Here is a 17748-nt window from a genome sequence, read left to right on the forward strand (position 1 = left end):
GATTAACACTAAAAACCTAAGGAAATATAAACCCAAAAGAATAATATTAAACCGAAGGGATTAATATTATAAACCTGCGTATAATATTATACCTTGGGAATATAAACACTTGATTAATAAACCCAATGGATTGATATTATAAACTTAAGGGTTAGATATTATAAATCGAAAGGAATAATAAACCCAAGGAATTAATATTATAAACCCAAAGAAAAATATTATAAACCCTAAAATAAACATGTTTGAAAATGGTTTACATCGTTAATTTTAATATTGACACCATCTTTGTCACAATGTGATGCTGGACCATGGTTGAGCATGGTTGCTATATTGAGACAATATTTATCACAATGTGACATTGAACCATGGTTGGCCATGGTTGACCATGATTATAAACCCAATGGAATCCCGTGAGTTTATAATATTAATCTATTGGATTTATTAATCCCTTTGGTTAAATATCGTTCCCTTGGGTTTATAATATGTTGGTTTTCTAATATTAATTACTTGGATTTATAATATTAAGAATCATTTCCCTTTATCAATCTCTTCGCTTTATAACATTATTTTTATTATTATATAATCCTTTTTATAAATTATTAAATATTAATATATTTATTTTTTAATTATTATTATAAAAATTATAATTAATTAGTTAATAAGAAATAATTAATTATAGTTAATAATAACTATAATATTATAATAACCATCCTAATTAATTAATTAATTATTAATTACAATTATCTGTTAATTATGCCAAAGGCGTGGTTTATATTGAATTTTTTTTAATTTTTAAATTATGAATAATCAAGATTTAATAATCTTAAAAAAATATTCGTCTAATACATATTCCCATAGATAATATGAAAAATATGTAAATCACTGTTTAGTTTCTTTTCCTTGCTCCTATCCTTAATTGTTAAAAATTCAAAATAGTCTCATATCTTATGCATTATCCAATAAATAATATGAAAAATATGTAAATCATTTTTTAGTTTCTTTTCCCGGCTCCTTTCCCTAATTTATTAAAAATTCAAAATAGTTTCATATCATACACATGATCCAACAAATAATATGAAAAATATGTAAATCATTTTTCAGTTTCTTTTCCCTGCTCCTATCCTTAATTTATTAAAAATTCAAAATATTCTCATATCTTATTCATTTCCTCTTTTTCATTTGTTTCAACCTCGATTCATCATTTTCATTATATGGTTTCAATTACGAACGAAGTTTGTTTTTTATTAAGGATTTATTAAAATAACACATTTTCTATAATTTTTTTTTTTCAGAGTGAAAATCCATATATGGCCGCAGCCCTCATGATTACATTATGGCCAAAGCCAGACAAATACGGCCGAAGCCAGATTACAATACGGCCGAAGCCGGCAGATACGGCAGAGCCGTCACAATGCGCCGAAGGGGGGACCTCCGCAGGGTTCAAACTCGGCTGGGGGAGGGAAAGCCATCCGCCCCAGCCGTCTCATCATGCACGCTGGGTGCAACACATCTTCTATAATTATTTGAACCTATTTAGAGCTATTTGGTGTACGGGCAAAAGGCTAAAATTTGTTGTGAAAGCACAAACATTTTGTAATCATAAAGTCTATTTAGATTGTATGTTGTGTATAGCTGAAAACGTAACTAGGGACTAGCTTTATGAAAACTTCATAGTTTACAAGAACAGGTAACGGCCAGCAATCAGTCTTATTATGTCAAAATGAAATCAAATCCTAAACAAACATTGAACCACTAAGCATATACACTTAAACATGTTACGGGATAAAACAAAGATTTCATGTCGTAAAGTTGGAAGAGAATTCTAAAAACAAAAGCGCTGAATTCTAAACAAATTGTTTTAACATATAATACAATATGATATGCGTAAATCTATCAGGTACTTAACGACCACAATTGACAATGACAAGAAGTAAAAGCGCATTATAATGAGAATGGAATTTCTATGGATGGGCTTAGGTTTCAAATTTCAATTAAAGTCTAAAGGATATTCATCAAACACAAAAGAAAATGGGTAAGACCTTGCACATAGATATTAATGACCATCTCAAAGTGAAAATCATTATATACATTTGAATTAGAAATTTTTATTCTCCAAATCCATTTTCAATATTAACAACTTACATAATCGTTGGAATGTCCACCGGATAAGTAAAGCTTTCAGATCTACTATTTTTAATTGGTTGTACAACACATAATGAGGGCCTCTTGTGTATTATTTGTGCTCCAAATTCCATGATAATGATGTTTTGAAATAAATATTTATGCACTTTTATTAATATTAGGGTTTTATTGATGAGGATTTCATTATAAGTTTTTAATATATAATAATAATTTTTTTTGAGAAAAAAAATTATCATAGCTTTATATTAAGAGTATATAAAGATCATCAATATATATTCGAGATTTGGATGAGGCATAGAAATGCCCAATCTCCCTTTCAGAAAAAGCATACAGATAGTCCATTGAGGAACATATAATAATAATTTAACATATAGTTTTAATAATAATATTTTAGTTTTTTTTATGTATAATTATTTATGTATGTATATTTTTATATAATTATATATAATTATTCATTCACAAAAGTTGATTGATATATAAATGATAGAAAATAATGAATCAACCGCATTTATTAATACAATTGTGGTAATTAATTAATGGTTTGGAAAATTGTATAATTACAATTGTAATAATTATACTTCTTCAAACAATTATATAAATATAGTTATATTTATTTAATTGTAGAATCATGGATTTTAATATTTTTTTTTAATATTAATATGATATCAAATTTTTCAAATAAAAAATATAATATTTTCAACATTAATAATTATAGCATTAAAATATTATATAAATTATTAATTATTAATTAATTTATTATTCAATTATTATTTTTGCGATTAACTAATTAATTATTAATTATTAATTTTAGTCAATAATAATTTTAATATAATAATAATCATAATTATAATTAATTAATTGTAAATTAGTTATAATTAATTGTTTGTTTCGAGTATTGTATAATTACAATTGTAATAATTATACTTTTCCGAACATTTTTATAAGTATAGTTATATTTATTTAATTTTTACTTAATTGTAAATTCATCAATATTAATATTATTTGTAAATATTAATATGATATCAAATTTTCTAAACAAAAATATAATATTTTCAATTTCAGTAATTAATACTTTTTATAAATTATTGATTTATTTATCATTCAATCATTATTATTATTAATCCTTAATTAAAGTAAGTAATAATTATAATATAATGATCATAATAATAATAATTAATTAATCGTTAATAAACGGTTTGTTTGGAGTACTGTCTAAATATAATTGTAATAATTATACTTCTCCAAACAGTGATATAACTACAAGTATGCTTTTTTTTATTTAATTATAAATTCATGGATATTAATATTATTTGTAAATATTAATATGATATCAAATTTCGAAAAAAATAAATAATATTTTCTACCTTAATAATTATAACATTATATTTTCTCTTTCAAATTAATTACCAAAAACCTTCTTTTATTATTTAATTAATTTATTATTTTATAAATTTACTTATAATTATAAATTATATAACTAACTGAAAAAACACTTCAATTATAATTATATAACTAATAGAAAAAACACTTAAATTATAAAATACACGCACGGTAATTTGCGGGCTTATATGAAGTATCTCTATGCACGGACTTATAAAGAATTGATCGCCTTACTTTGACTTCAGCTTATAATCATGCCCAAAGTGCAACTAATAATAAGAAAACTAATTTCCAGACCAACACTTAATTCACAAAAATATTGAGCCGTATCGTTTTGTTATAATTAAAAAAAATTGAAATAAAAATGAAAAATATTAATTTTTAAACACAGATGTCATATTTAAATGTTCAAATCCATTCACAGGGTATGAACCCATAGTTACCAAAAAGTATTTCGTATATACCATGAAACTTATTTGGTATGCTTCATCAAATTTTATATTATTTCTGTATATACCATGGAATCTTATTTGGACACGCAAGGTTTTAATTAGGTACACAAAAATAACAAAACCAAAGAGGATAATAACTTAGCACTTTGGTATGCTTCATCACATTTTCTATTATTTCTGTATATACCATGGAATCTTATTTGGACACACAAAAATAACAAAACCATGGAATCTTATTTGGACACACAAAAATAACAAAACCAAAAAGGAGAATAACTTAGCACGACCGATAATGTGAGTGTCGTTTACCAGAATCCGTGAAACATTGGCTTTTAAGATCAAATCATCGATTATTGTAGGAATGCACCATATGAAACGACAGAACTGATTAGTGTGGAAAACCTAGACGTTGCTATACTTCTCATGGCAATATGGATCAAAAATTGATCTGGTGTGAATATCACTTCCTTCCTGCGTGCAATCAATCATTAGAAATAAAATACAACTTTTCAACAATTTGAAGTGTATTTGCAAATTTTACATAAAAGAAATGTGTATTGAGGATAATTCTTAAAATAAAGTTTTGTAATTGCTAACAAATTAGTTAGCAAATTTTGTGTTCTGAGTTATCAGAATTAGGGAAGCGAATTTATAAATATAGTCAGTGATCATTCAGCAAATTATTAGGGATAGTAAATTAGTCAAATAATGGATAATGAAATTCGAAATATGTGGGCTATTTAATAATGTATTCATTGCTCCTATGAAGATATGAGATTCCATTAAGAGTTCAACTCATGGATTGAGAATAAGACTTCTCTTATTTTTGTTCATTAATTTTGTTTATGTTTTCATATGTATGCTCTCGATAGATTTAACATGGTATCAGAGCTATAAGTTAGGAGAGTTTATTTATATGTAAAGTGTGTGTTGTTGGTAGGAGGTTTCAAAAGTTTGTGAAAGAAATTAGCAAGAGTTTTAATTATTTTTTGAAGCCTGTGCAGATTCAAGTTATCGGTGGGAGTGCTCAGCAGTTAGCAGCAATGGCCAACAATATGAATATTTCTCAGCCACAAATACCAATGCTTAAAGGTGAGAACTTTGGCTTTTGGAACATTAAGATGAAAACATTGTTTCTCTCACAAGATTTGTGGGATTTCTTAGAGAATGGATATAAGAACCTGATGCTCACACACTTGCTCACTAGACTCAAGACAAAAGAAACCAGCTAAAGGAAAATCGTAAGAAAGATTCAAAAGCTCTCTTCCTAATCCAACAAGCAGTGCATGATTCTATTTTTCCTAGACTAGTTGGAGTAACAAAATAAAAGGAGGCATGGGATGCTTTGAAACAAGCATATCAAAGAAGTGATAAGGTAAAAATTGTTAAATTGCAGTCATTAAGAAGAAAATTTGAAACCTTGTGCATGCAAAACTCTAAATTTATTCAAGATTTTCTCACTAGAGTTATGGGTATAGTGAATGAAATTAGGTCTTATGGAAAAGATTCAAAAGATCAAAAAATTGTTGAGAAGATTTTAAGAAGTTCCCTTGCAAAATTTGATGGGGTTGTTGTTGCTATTGAGGAGTCTAAGGATCTAACTCAGTTTTCTGTGAATGAGCTAATGGGGTCTCTTCAATCTCATGAGCAAAGAATCAATAGATATTTTGAAAAATCTATTGAGCAAGCTTTCCAAGCAAGAGGAAATATTTTCAAAGACAAAAGTGGTTCCTCTCATGAGGAAAGCCAGAACACTTTTGGAAGAGGAAGAGGAAAATGACAAACATACAGAGGACGGTGAGGTCGAAGAAGATTTTTTTCTGCATACGAGAAGAGGTAATGATAACAGTGATGGAGGTAAAATATTTAATAAATCCCAAGTTCAGTGTTTTTATTGTAAACGATTTGGCCATTATGAAAGAAATTGCTGGAAAAAACAAACACAACAAGATAATTTTTTGGAGAAAAAGAAGAGGTTCACACTTTATTCTTGGCTTCTAGTTCAGCTAATAATGTTTCCAAAGAGGTGTGGCTTATGGATAGTGGTTGCAACAATCACAATCACATGACAGGAAACAAAGATGGTTTTGTAGAGATAGATGAATCTACGAAATCTAATGTACTATTGGGAGATGACAAGCCAGTTGAAGCTAAAGGTAAGGGAACAACTGTTGTAAAGAAAAAACAAGGAAAACCAAAGCACATTAATGATGTTTTATATGTTCGTTGTTCAGCACACAATTTGTTGAGTGTGGGGCAGCTCCTTGAAAAGGGATATTTAATTGTTTTCAAAGACAAGAAATGCATAATCTATGATAAAAATGATTACAATAAAATTATTGCTAAGACTAATATGCTGCAAAACAGAATTTTTGCTTTCAATCTCCCTTGTGAAGCAAGTACAACATTAAATGTTGCTTATGATGATAGTCCCTGGCTATGGCACATAAGGTATGGACATTTGAATATGAAAGGCTTGAAATTATTATATAACAAGCAAATTATCAAAGGGTTACCGCTTATCGGTTCTACTAATAAAGTCTGTGAAGGGTGTATTCTTGGTAAGAAACATAGAGATTCATTTCTTGTAGGAAAATCATGGAAAGAAAGTAAACCATTGGAACTAATGCATGCAGATATATGTGGTTCTATACGAACCTTGTCTCTCAACAAAAATAAGTATTTCATTATTTTTGTGGATGATTTTAGTAGAAGAACATGGGTATATTTCATTAAAGAAAAATCTAATGCATTTGTCATATTTCAACAATTTAAAGTTCTTGTGGAAAAGCAAAGAGGTTATTGTCTAAAAACATTATGCACAGATAGAGGGGGAGAATTCACTTCTAATAAGTTTGATTCTTATTGTAAAATTAATGGAATTCAAAGGCAATTGATAGCTAGTTATACTCCCCAACAGAATGGCATTGCTAAACGTAAGAATAGAACAATTGTTGAGATGGCTAGGAGCATGATAAAAGGTAAAAACCTTTAAAAAAATGGGCTAAAGCTGTAGCTACATCTGTTTATCTGCTTCATAAATGCCCAAAAAGAAGTGTGCAAAATATTACCCCTTATGAAGCATTGTGTGGAAGAAAACCCAATATTTCTCATTTAAGAGTGTTTGTTTGCATTTCCTATGCTCATGTTCCTACTGAAAAGAGAAGAAAGCTTGATGATAAAAGTGTGAAATGTAATTTTTATTGGATGTTGTGAGGAAACTAAAGGTTATAAATTCTACAATCCAGAAATTGAAAAATCAATGATTAGTCGTGATGTGTTATTTGATGAGAAAGAAGAATAGCAGTGGAATCATGATGTGAAACAACACACTCCATGTATTGTTGTACAAAAAGATGAATATTTTGTTTCTGCAAATCCATCCAGTAATCAAAATACTTCAGAGGCCACATCCACTCCAACATCTTCTGCTACTTCAAGTCCTCCTCCAAAAATGACAAAATCTTTAAATGAAATTTATGGTTATACTGATTTTTCTTTGATGTCTCAGATTGAAGCAGAACCAAGATGTTTTGAAGATGCAGTAAAAGAGTTAGTTTGGTGCAAAGCAATGGATGAAGACATGGTAGCAACTAAAATGAATGCAATATGGGAGCTTGTGGATCCTCCTACTAAAAAAGAAATCATTGGGGTGAAATGGTTGTATAAAACCAAGTATGGAACTGATGGATCAATACAAAGGCACAAAGCAAGGTTAGTAGCAAAGGGATATGCTCAAAAACTAGATATTGACTATAATGAAACATATGCTTCTATTGCAAGATTTGATACAATCAGAACCATTTTGGCATTGGCACGCAATATAAATGGTTAGTTTATCAATTTGATGTTAAATCAACCTTTCTAAATGGTGAGTTGAAGGAAGATGTATATGTTCACCAGCTGCAAGGATATGAAGAAGCAAGAAACTAACACAAAGTCTACAAACTGAAAAAGGCTCTTTATGGGCTTAAACAAGCTCCAAGAGCAAGGTACAGTAGAATTGACACTTATTTTTTGAAAAAGGGGTTTAATAGAAGTGAAAATGAGCACAAATTATATATTGAGTCAAATGGTAATGATATAATAATTGTGTGCTTATATGTAGATGACTTGATATACACGTGTTCAAGTAATCTGTTAGTGGAAGAGTTCAAGGAGGCTATGCATGCAGTAGGCTTGATTTTCAGATTCATGCAAAGTCTAAGTAAGATTCATTTTGGAGCAGCAAAAATAATTTTGAGGTATGTCTATAGAACAAGAAATTATAAAATTTGGTATACACATCAAATAATTTTGGGTTGGTTGGTTATACAAATAGTCACTGGGCTGGATCTTTTGATGGTAGAAAAAACACTTCAGGTTATGTATTCAACCTTGGATCAGGTGCAATATTATGGTGTTCAAATAAGCAACCAACTATTTCATTGTCTTCTACAGACGCAGAGTATATTGCAGCAACAACAGCAACATGTGAAACAATTTGGTTGAAGAAAATATTGTTAGATCTAAAACAAGAACCAAAGTATGCTACAACTATTTACTGTGATAAACTTGTCTACCATCGCCATAACTAAAAATCCAGTGTTTCATAATCGCACCAAACACATTGATATCAAATATCATTTCATAAGAGACTGTGGCAAAATGAGAAATTCAAATAAAGTTTTGTGCATCAAATGAACAGCTTGCATATATATTTACCAAAGAACTACCTAAGTGGAAGTTTGAATGCTTGAGGAATATGCTTGGAATCACCTCATTAACCATTAAGGAGAAGTGTTGAGGATAATGCCTAAAATAAAGCTATGTAATTGTTCACAAATTAACCAGCAAATTTTTTGTTCTGAGTTATGAGAATTAGAGCAGCAAATTTATAGATATAGTCAGTGATCATTCAACAAATTATTAGGGAGAGTAGATTAGCGAAATAATGCATAATGAAATTAGAAATATGTGAACTATATAATAATGTATTTATTGCTCCTATGAAGATATGAGATTCCAATGAAAGTTTTGTTCATAAATTGAAAATAAGACTTCTCTTATTTTTGTTCATTAATTTTGTTTATATTTTCATATGTATGCTCTTAATAGATTTAACAATATGTTGTTGTTTTCCAGTGAAATTTACTTTTCTGATGAGAACTCAGTTATGTATTAAATGTAGGATTATATCGTTGCTTGTTTAAGCAGGGAGCAGCCCTGCTATCAGAGACCACCTACACACATCGTAATGTAAGTCAAAAAAACAAGAATTCAACAAATTCGTGTTCACGAATAAACAATCCACATGCTTATTGCCGAGCGGGAAATGCATCTGAATAATAATATCCTCCTCATCCTCCGAAGTATTTCCTCGCACAATATCAGGGCAAAAGTAGTTGGGAGGATGTACCAAATTAATACCAGTATTTGTCGTCCTAAATTAGTCATTTGAACATTCTCTTTAATATCTCGCTATTCTCAAAACCAACCAATACCAGCGAGAACGGTAACTACGATCATCCAGCTCTCTGTGCCAAGAAAGGTAACTACGATCATCTTTGATCTCAAAACCAAGACCAGTGGCACCAGCGAGAATGGGTGGAACATTTAATTCAAATCCTCCAGTTCTCTCCGCCAGGACAGGTACAGTCAAACACACATATTGTGGTATGAATCGAAATTGAGACTGCTGAAGAAGTTAAAACAAATGACAGCGGACTGTAATGACAATCTGATAATGCAAATATGGGAACGCTCTATCAAAAATTTTATTACAGGGTTTACGAATGAACTCACCATCAACCACGTGGCTAAAGCATGGAAACGAAGTGACAAAAATTTCAAATAAAATAATTTGAGCCGAGCAGAGTGGAGCGAAGATGGAGAAATGCACACTTCTCAACGGGCAGGTAGAAACGTACCATCGGCGACACAATATTGTTTCACTAGTCGCCCATCACGCATAATTCAAGTAAACCGACGATTGCACAAAATTATTTGGCATAAAACTATTTCTTATTCGATAGTTCGGGACAGTTCAGGCTCTCACACGACTTAGTAGTCGATTTAATAAGATGAATGATATACATGGCATATTCCCTCGCCAATATATCCCAACAGTCCATTAAATTTTAAACAAAAGTTAACCATCTTTCATTATTTTAGGTTGATATATATATATAAGCGATGAATTACAATTACATATCTTTTTCAAAATACTATAATAACCAAAAAAAAAAAAATTAATTTCAATATATATATATATTTAAATTAAGGATGAAATAAGTTTTTATTAATTTAAGATTTTTTTGTTGTTTAAATACATTTTTAAATGACCCGAAAAAAATTTATAGCACTTCAATTATGCAGATTAAACAATTTAAATTCAAGTTTTTAAAAATCTCTATCCCAGTTTGATTAAAAATACTACAAAATAGTTATGAAAAAAACCATTTAATATATATATATATATATATATATATATATATATATATATATTAAAATACTTTATTGATAATCCAAATTATATTTTTAAAAATAATAATATTAAAAAAAATTCCATCTACATGAATTACATATCTTTCTCATAATACCAAATTAATAAAATATTTTAGTTTTAAATAAGTGAGTTATAAAAATGTTTTTATGCCAAAGAAGTTTTCTTCCGCTTGGAAAAATCTTAATTTTCATTATTAAAGGAAAATTACATGTTGTAGGAGTATGTGAGGCCGTGTTTGTCATGTAGAGAAATACAAAAAATAAGCTCTCCTCACACAGAGGCTCTGCTTTCAATAGTGTTCATATAAAGTTATCAAAAGAATACTCTCTATGCAGAGAGTATGTATGTCTCTAAATACAGTTGGTAAAATACAAAAAATAAGCTCTCCCCACAGAGGCTCTGCATTCAATAGTGTTCATATAAAGTTATCAAAAGAATACTCTACGCAGAGAGTATGTATGTCTCTAAATACAGTTGGTAATATATAAACATGAAAATATTAACAGAAAGCAAAAAATAGGGTCTTGCTGAGCCTAAACTGTATGGTCCATGAAAGGGCAATGGAATTGTATCATCCATGAAAGGGCAATGGTAAAAGTGGTAGTGTGCTCCATCGCTCTGCTCCTGTATCAGCCATGAGTCACGAGGTCTCCTTGGATAACTGATCGGCAAGTGAGTTGTACCAAAGAAGTTATCTTATAATATAAAAAATATTATATAAATATTAAAATATTTTATTTATAATTAAGTTTATATTTTTTTAAATAATTTAATATTTAAAACGTTAATATTAAAAACTTAGTTAAAATTTATATTAAAGTATATTTTGATAATTTTTTTATTAATAATATTTTCTCCTGCACAATATTTTTATCTCTTCATTATTTAGTTCTAAATCAAAATCTGTAATCTTTAAAATGCTAATAAAGTTTGGAATCCAATCCATTTGAAACAATATATGTGAATTGGCAATAAAAATTGTATAATTATCTCTTTTCTAATATAATTTTTTAGCATTAGGATGTTGAGACTTGGCTCAACTTTTGGGGGATTAAGGAGAAGATCATCATGGGAACCCATGACAATATCAAATATACTATTACCTCCAGTTTTAAGGACAAGATGTGGGATGCTAAAGAGTTGGAGGGTAAAAGGAAGCTAAGGCACTATAAGGAGGTGATCAACCCCACCCTCAATAACCATAATTATCTCTCTATGTTAACTAGCACTAAGAAGAAAACATCATTAGGATTAGAACCAACTCTCATGAGCTTCGGAGTGAGACACGGCGGTGGTCTACTCCCAATACTCCCTGGAACAATAGAATCTGTCATATTTGTGATACTAAGAAGGTGTAAGATGAAAATCACTTCATTTTAGACTTCCCGACCATTTCCCACATCCACTCTCAATTCCCTATCATCAGTCATAACTCCAATCTTTTTGACTTATTAAGCCAAACCAATTATAACGATCTTGGAATGCTTCTTTCCCGACTCTTTGATCATAGAAACAAGATTTCGAAGAATAGCAATTAGACTCTCTTCTCTTGGGGTCCGAGACATTGGTATTAATAAACATTACTCATCATAATCATCATCATAATCTTTTAAAATTAAATTTATAATAAATTATTATTTTCATTATAATGAAATTGTTATATAAATATATAAATATATAACAAATTATTATATTTATAACTCTGATTTTTTTAACCTATATCATTATGGTTTTTTCTAACCTATTTCATTCATTATTAATATTGTTTATAAATATCATTATATTTTTTATTTAAATTTTATGAAAAGAAAAAGCCACAAGTTAGAGTTAAAATCTATAAATAAATCCTAATACAATTTTGATAAACACTTTTAATCCAAAAAAATATAATGATAATTAAACATTTTAATAACCATTGTAAATAGATTTTACTTTATTTATTTTTTAATAAATTTATAATATAATGATAAAAATAATTATTAGTAATAATATGAGTACTTATTTATTTTAAATATATTACTATTTTTTTGGTTTATTTTTATAAAAAATAACGTTTTAATGATGAATTTGAAACTTTGAAACATTCTTTATATTTTTTATAAAATTTAAAAGATAATAAGGAAAAAAATTTAATTTGTATTATTTCAAAATCACAAATTACATCATAAAACACACTTATTCCACACATCTTAGATCAACAAAGTTTGACCAATAATGCATTAGCAAGAGTCAAAATATAGAGTCTATAGTAGTTATCAACTAAATATGATAGTGGTGAAGAACCATAACGAAACATAAAACTAAAGAAGGTCATGACAAGATCACAAGAATCTAATGAGGTCACTAGAGTAGGGTCCTTTGAACTGGTAATATGTGGAGTAGAAGGCTTGAGTTCACATGGGAGGTGGCTCTCCACATGAGCCAAATCAACATCCAAACTAGCCAAACAGAAGCATCGATGATGTTGCACCCATTGAATCTCATTCAAGGAAGTTATAATGTCATTTCAATCTTCCTATTTCTCTTTCAGGACTCCGCCTAAAAGCACTTTCAACTACCAGTGTAAGGTGACTAAGCTTAAATACTAGTTCATTCATCCCATGGCATGTCCAAGGTAAATAAGCCAATTAGCTACTTCCACCATGGTCTTGGAATTAGAATATGACTCGCATTCATTGACAACGTATGATCATAGCTAGCAAATTCCATCATGGATGTTCGAAGGGGTGACAAAGAGAAAAAATGTTGTGGCTTCCTGAGCCTATTCTTGGGCCCTTAGGCAACCTTTCTACCCCTTTCCCTCGCTACCCTTTGCGGCTATGAATATGTTTTCGAGGTATAATTCCTCCAGATCAAGAAAAATAAGACAATTTAAAAGTCAAATAGTAGGTCTAGTTGAAGAGAAAGGAAATGAGCCAACCAGAGGCTGAAGAAAAGTAGAGGGTGGTGGCAAAAGTGAGGCAGCCTAGGATTACAAAAAAAAAAATCTTTTGTAGTAGATACGCTACAACCTCCACCAAGTCGAAACCACTACATGGTGGTAGATACTAGAGAACCAATTCTAGAGCACCCATATAAGTATTTAAAAAAATACTCAATAATTAAACCCACGGGACACAAAACTAGAATAATGGATATCATGACCACAAGGGTAAGTTTGGAGCTTGAAACCACTATACCTCTTAACCCAAGGTGACTCAGTCTCTGATGTACCATGCAAAGAGGCACCACTAGTAGAAAATATCCTTATCCCTAAAGTAACTTGAAACAAATCATCATGTTCATGCATGACGTAACTAAGTTATGTGATAGGCATAGCTAACACTTTGATATTCAAGATGCAATTCCTTCTTAACACAAGGGTCAGAATGAGGTGCATGAATTCCCAAGGTTCTGCAACCCCAAAGCTGGAGACATGAGACCTAGTCATGGAAGAAGGGAAAATGTTACACAATTCTAAACATAAGGTTACTCCTATCGCCAATCTATCTCGGAAGAGTTGTAAAGACAATGTTCCCACTTGCAATTGGAAGGGCGGCCCAATCCAACATAAATTCCAATCAACATACATTTGATATGAAATATGAGGGGAAGGATAAAGGTGCTCCATCAGATTAAGAGGAGATTTAAGTTTGCATGCTCTTGCATGCGGCAAGAAGGTTGCGCCACCAATCCATTAAATACTAAGGGAGGTGACAAGGTGGCAGCTGCCCAAAACCTCTATTACCATGAGTTCATCCACCACAATTAGAGATATATAAAATATTGTTATTTTATATGAGATTAATCATATCTGAACTAAGTTACATTAATCTTTAATATGGTTAGATTTTTTAAAAGTTTCCTCCTAAACCTTAACTTTCTTACAAAATAAAATTGTTAAAATTTTGATAACGTCAATAAACTTTAACTTAATTCCATTAAATTTAAAAATAATAAAATTCAGTCACTAATTTTATATAAAATACTTGCAGTTAATTAATCTTAAATTTTAAAATGTTATTATTAATTTTATGATGATGATGATGATGATGATGATTAAAATCCACTATGACCAATGTGGTTTATTGGACCTCAAGCAAAGAGAGTCTAATTGTCATTCTTCAAAATATTGTTTCTGTGATCAAGGAGGAGGGAAATAAGCATTCCAAGATCGCTGGGCTAGCTTAATAAGTCAAGAGTATTGGAGGTGTGGCTAATGATAGGGAATTGAAAGTGGATGTGGGCAAGAGCCAGGAAGTCTAAAATGAAGTGTTTTTCATCTTCCACCTTCTTAGTATCATAAATCTGACAAATTCTATCATCCCAAGGAGTCTTGGGCGTAGACCACTGCCCGGCCTCACTTCAAAGCTCATGAGAGTTGTTCTATTCCTAACAATGTTCATTTTATTCTTGGTGCTAGTCAACATAGATAGTTACTTGTGGTTATCAAGGGTGGGGTTGATCACCTCCTTGTAATTCCTTAGCTTCCTTTTACCCTACAACTCCTTAGTATCCCACATATTGTCCTTCCACATGTAGGTAATAATATCTTTGATATTATCCTTGCTTCCCGTGATGATCTCGTCCTTAATCCCCCAAAGCTGAGCTAAGACAAAGCATCCTGATGCCACTCGCGCTTGAGGTGCAGGTGGGGGTTTTGACTAAAGTTAGAAGAAATTTTTGGGAGCCTATTGGATTCCATACTGTGAAGCTTCTTCTTATACATAAGATATCTAAACATACTCGCACTTTCAAGGGGGGACAAGCCATCTTCGATCAAGAGGGTAGGATAGGGAGTATTTCCCTTGATCTTGAGGTTATAGGTTCTAAATTTCTTTTGGATCATCTCAATCTTTCTCCGTGACTCCCTAGATATACAACACTCCCAAACTTCACAATCATATCAAATAACAAGGGTGAAGAGAGTCTTAAAGAGGAACTTTTTTTTACTCCAAATGTAAATATTGACCGACTCATAATTGTTTTCAAGCTCATAATAATCTTTTCAACCTCCAATAATTCTTTTCTTGATGTTATAATTCTAGTTGAGCTGATGAGGAAAGTCGATACTCAAATATTTATAAGAAGAAACCTTCTCAAGGCATTGGTTGTCATAGAGGAAACTACCATGGGTGATCTTTTTGGATTTATGATCATAACTTTAGTCTTGTTGGTATTAACTGTCATACCCATCTTGGATCAATAGACATAAAGAGTCTTAAGCTACATGTCTAGGTCATCATGGATCCTTGCAAGAAGAATGATATCATCAACATATAGGAGAAGAGTAATGATAATACACTCGAGCTCGGTGCCTTTAAATCCTACAGTTCGCAGATACTCCTCTAGTTTATCGATGTAAATACCAAAAAGTTTATGGGAAAGGGGACAACCTTGCTTAACCTTGATATTACATTTAATATCTTTAGACCACCCTTCGGTGTTCTTAAGATTGGCAATGACAGTCTTGTAGAGGCGGATCACAACAATCCTCAATTCAGGAGGAACCATGATCTCTTCAAGCCTCTTGTAGAGCTTATCTCGGGGGACAATGTCGAAATATTTTCTAAAGTCCACAAAATAATAGAAGAAATGGTTTGACTATTGTAACATTCCTCTGCGGTGATCCTAAGCATGACAATATGGTGGATGGTCGAGTGATGTCTCCTAAAAATAACTTTCCCTTTAGCTCTTTTACCCTACTTCTCAATCCAAAGGCTAAGTTTCTTTTCCAAAATGGGCCCATAAAGATTGGCTAGGATGTGGCTGATCATAATGGTCCTGTAGTTAGAGGGAACGATTTCGTCCCCATTTTTTAAGATAGGCGCAATAAGGCTTTGCTTCCAAAGCTTAGGGAAGCCATGCTTTACATCCAAATAGAGAAGCGTGTGGAGATGAGGAATGAGGATAGATTTTCGCATGGTAAAGATCTTTGTTTGGTAACCTGAAATATCTTTGGCTTTCCCATTAGTGAGCTTATTATCCCAAACTCAACATCTTCCAGAGAAAAAATATCATCCTTAATAGGAATGTTTAATATGGTTCCCATGGTGTCCAGAGAGTCATACAACTTCTTAACATAGTTATCCCAATTTTCTAGGGGGATAGAATGATTATCTTTAGTTTTATGAACAAGTACATTCCACAAAAACTTTCTAGGTGCAACTTTAGAAAGGTGGAGAAGATGCTCTTGTCTCTTATTAATATATGACCTCTTCTTCCTCTTAATGAGATCTTTTTATATACTTATATTTTGGAGCTTAATGCTTTCATTAGGGGCATCTCTAATTGCTTTCCTGGCAATTTTACAATCTTTTTCATACCAAGGATTTGAAGTTCTACTATTTTTGTTATACAAAGTCTTAGTAGAGAATTTGCTACTGGTGGTGGAAAGGATAGTAGTAAAATGGTAATATATTTGATCAATGTTGTTATTATAAGTTAGGGAGCCTAAATCCCTTTCCAAATCCCTTAAGAAAAGGTTGACATTACTTCTATCGAAGTGAATGTGAATTTTTCTTTCCCTATTCTCCTGCATGTGGGTGGTATGCATAGCAAGATTGAGGGATAAAGACAAAGGTTTGTGGTCAGAGTCAGGCTCATACATGTTAAGAAGCTCAAAGTTTGTAATATGGTTGAGGACATGGATGTCAGAAATCGCATAATCCACGACGCTGCTACCTAGCCCATGGAAAAAGTCATGTGACCAGAGAGATGCCATTTATTAATACCATTACAAATGATTAGGTCCTGGGAACTACAAATTTTTAGGAGCTCGGTGCCGAATAAGCTCCTGATTTTGTCTTCATATTTTCTCTTGAATCCATTAGCTATGTTACCATCCTCATCAAGCCACCAAGGGTCGGGGATAGAATTGTTGCTTAACATAATATCTTGGTTAGTAACAGTTTGAGCGTTAAATTCCCCAAGGAAAAGGATATTACCTTCATTCCTTAGTTTGTAGATTTCTTTTTCTAAGGTATTGAAAGGACAATTCGTATCTAGGTTGTTTTTCTTATAGGATGTTGAGTTGATAGGGGTAAAATAACAAATTGCAAGAAAGATCATATTGGTTGCAGAATCAAAGATCTCAATCCAAATGTATTGATTGAAGGGTTCAGTTTTATGAAGTCAGATGTGAGAGGAAACAATGTCCCTAATATAACAAGCTATACCACCAAAACCTCTCCTAGAGGATTTCTCATTCCAGGCAAACCAAAGAATGAACCTGTCAAGGTGAGGGAACCTATATTCGTCATGCTCCTAAGTTTCAAATAAAAAAATAAGAACACTATCACTTGGGAT

This window comes from Pinus tabuliformis, chromosome Q (assembly GCF_031772625.1).
Source record: "Pinus tabuliformis cultivar Carrire ecotype Pingquan chromosome Q, CPIR1, whole genome shotgun sequence".
Taxonomy (NCBI): Eukaryota; Viridiplantae; Streptophyta; class Pinopsida; order Pinales; family Pinaceae; genus Pinus; species Pinus tabuliformis.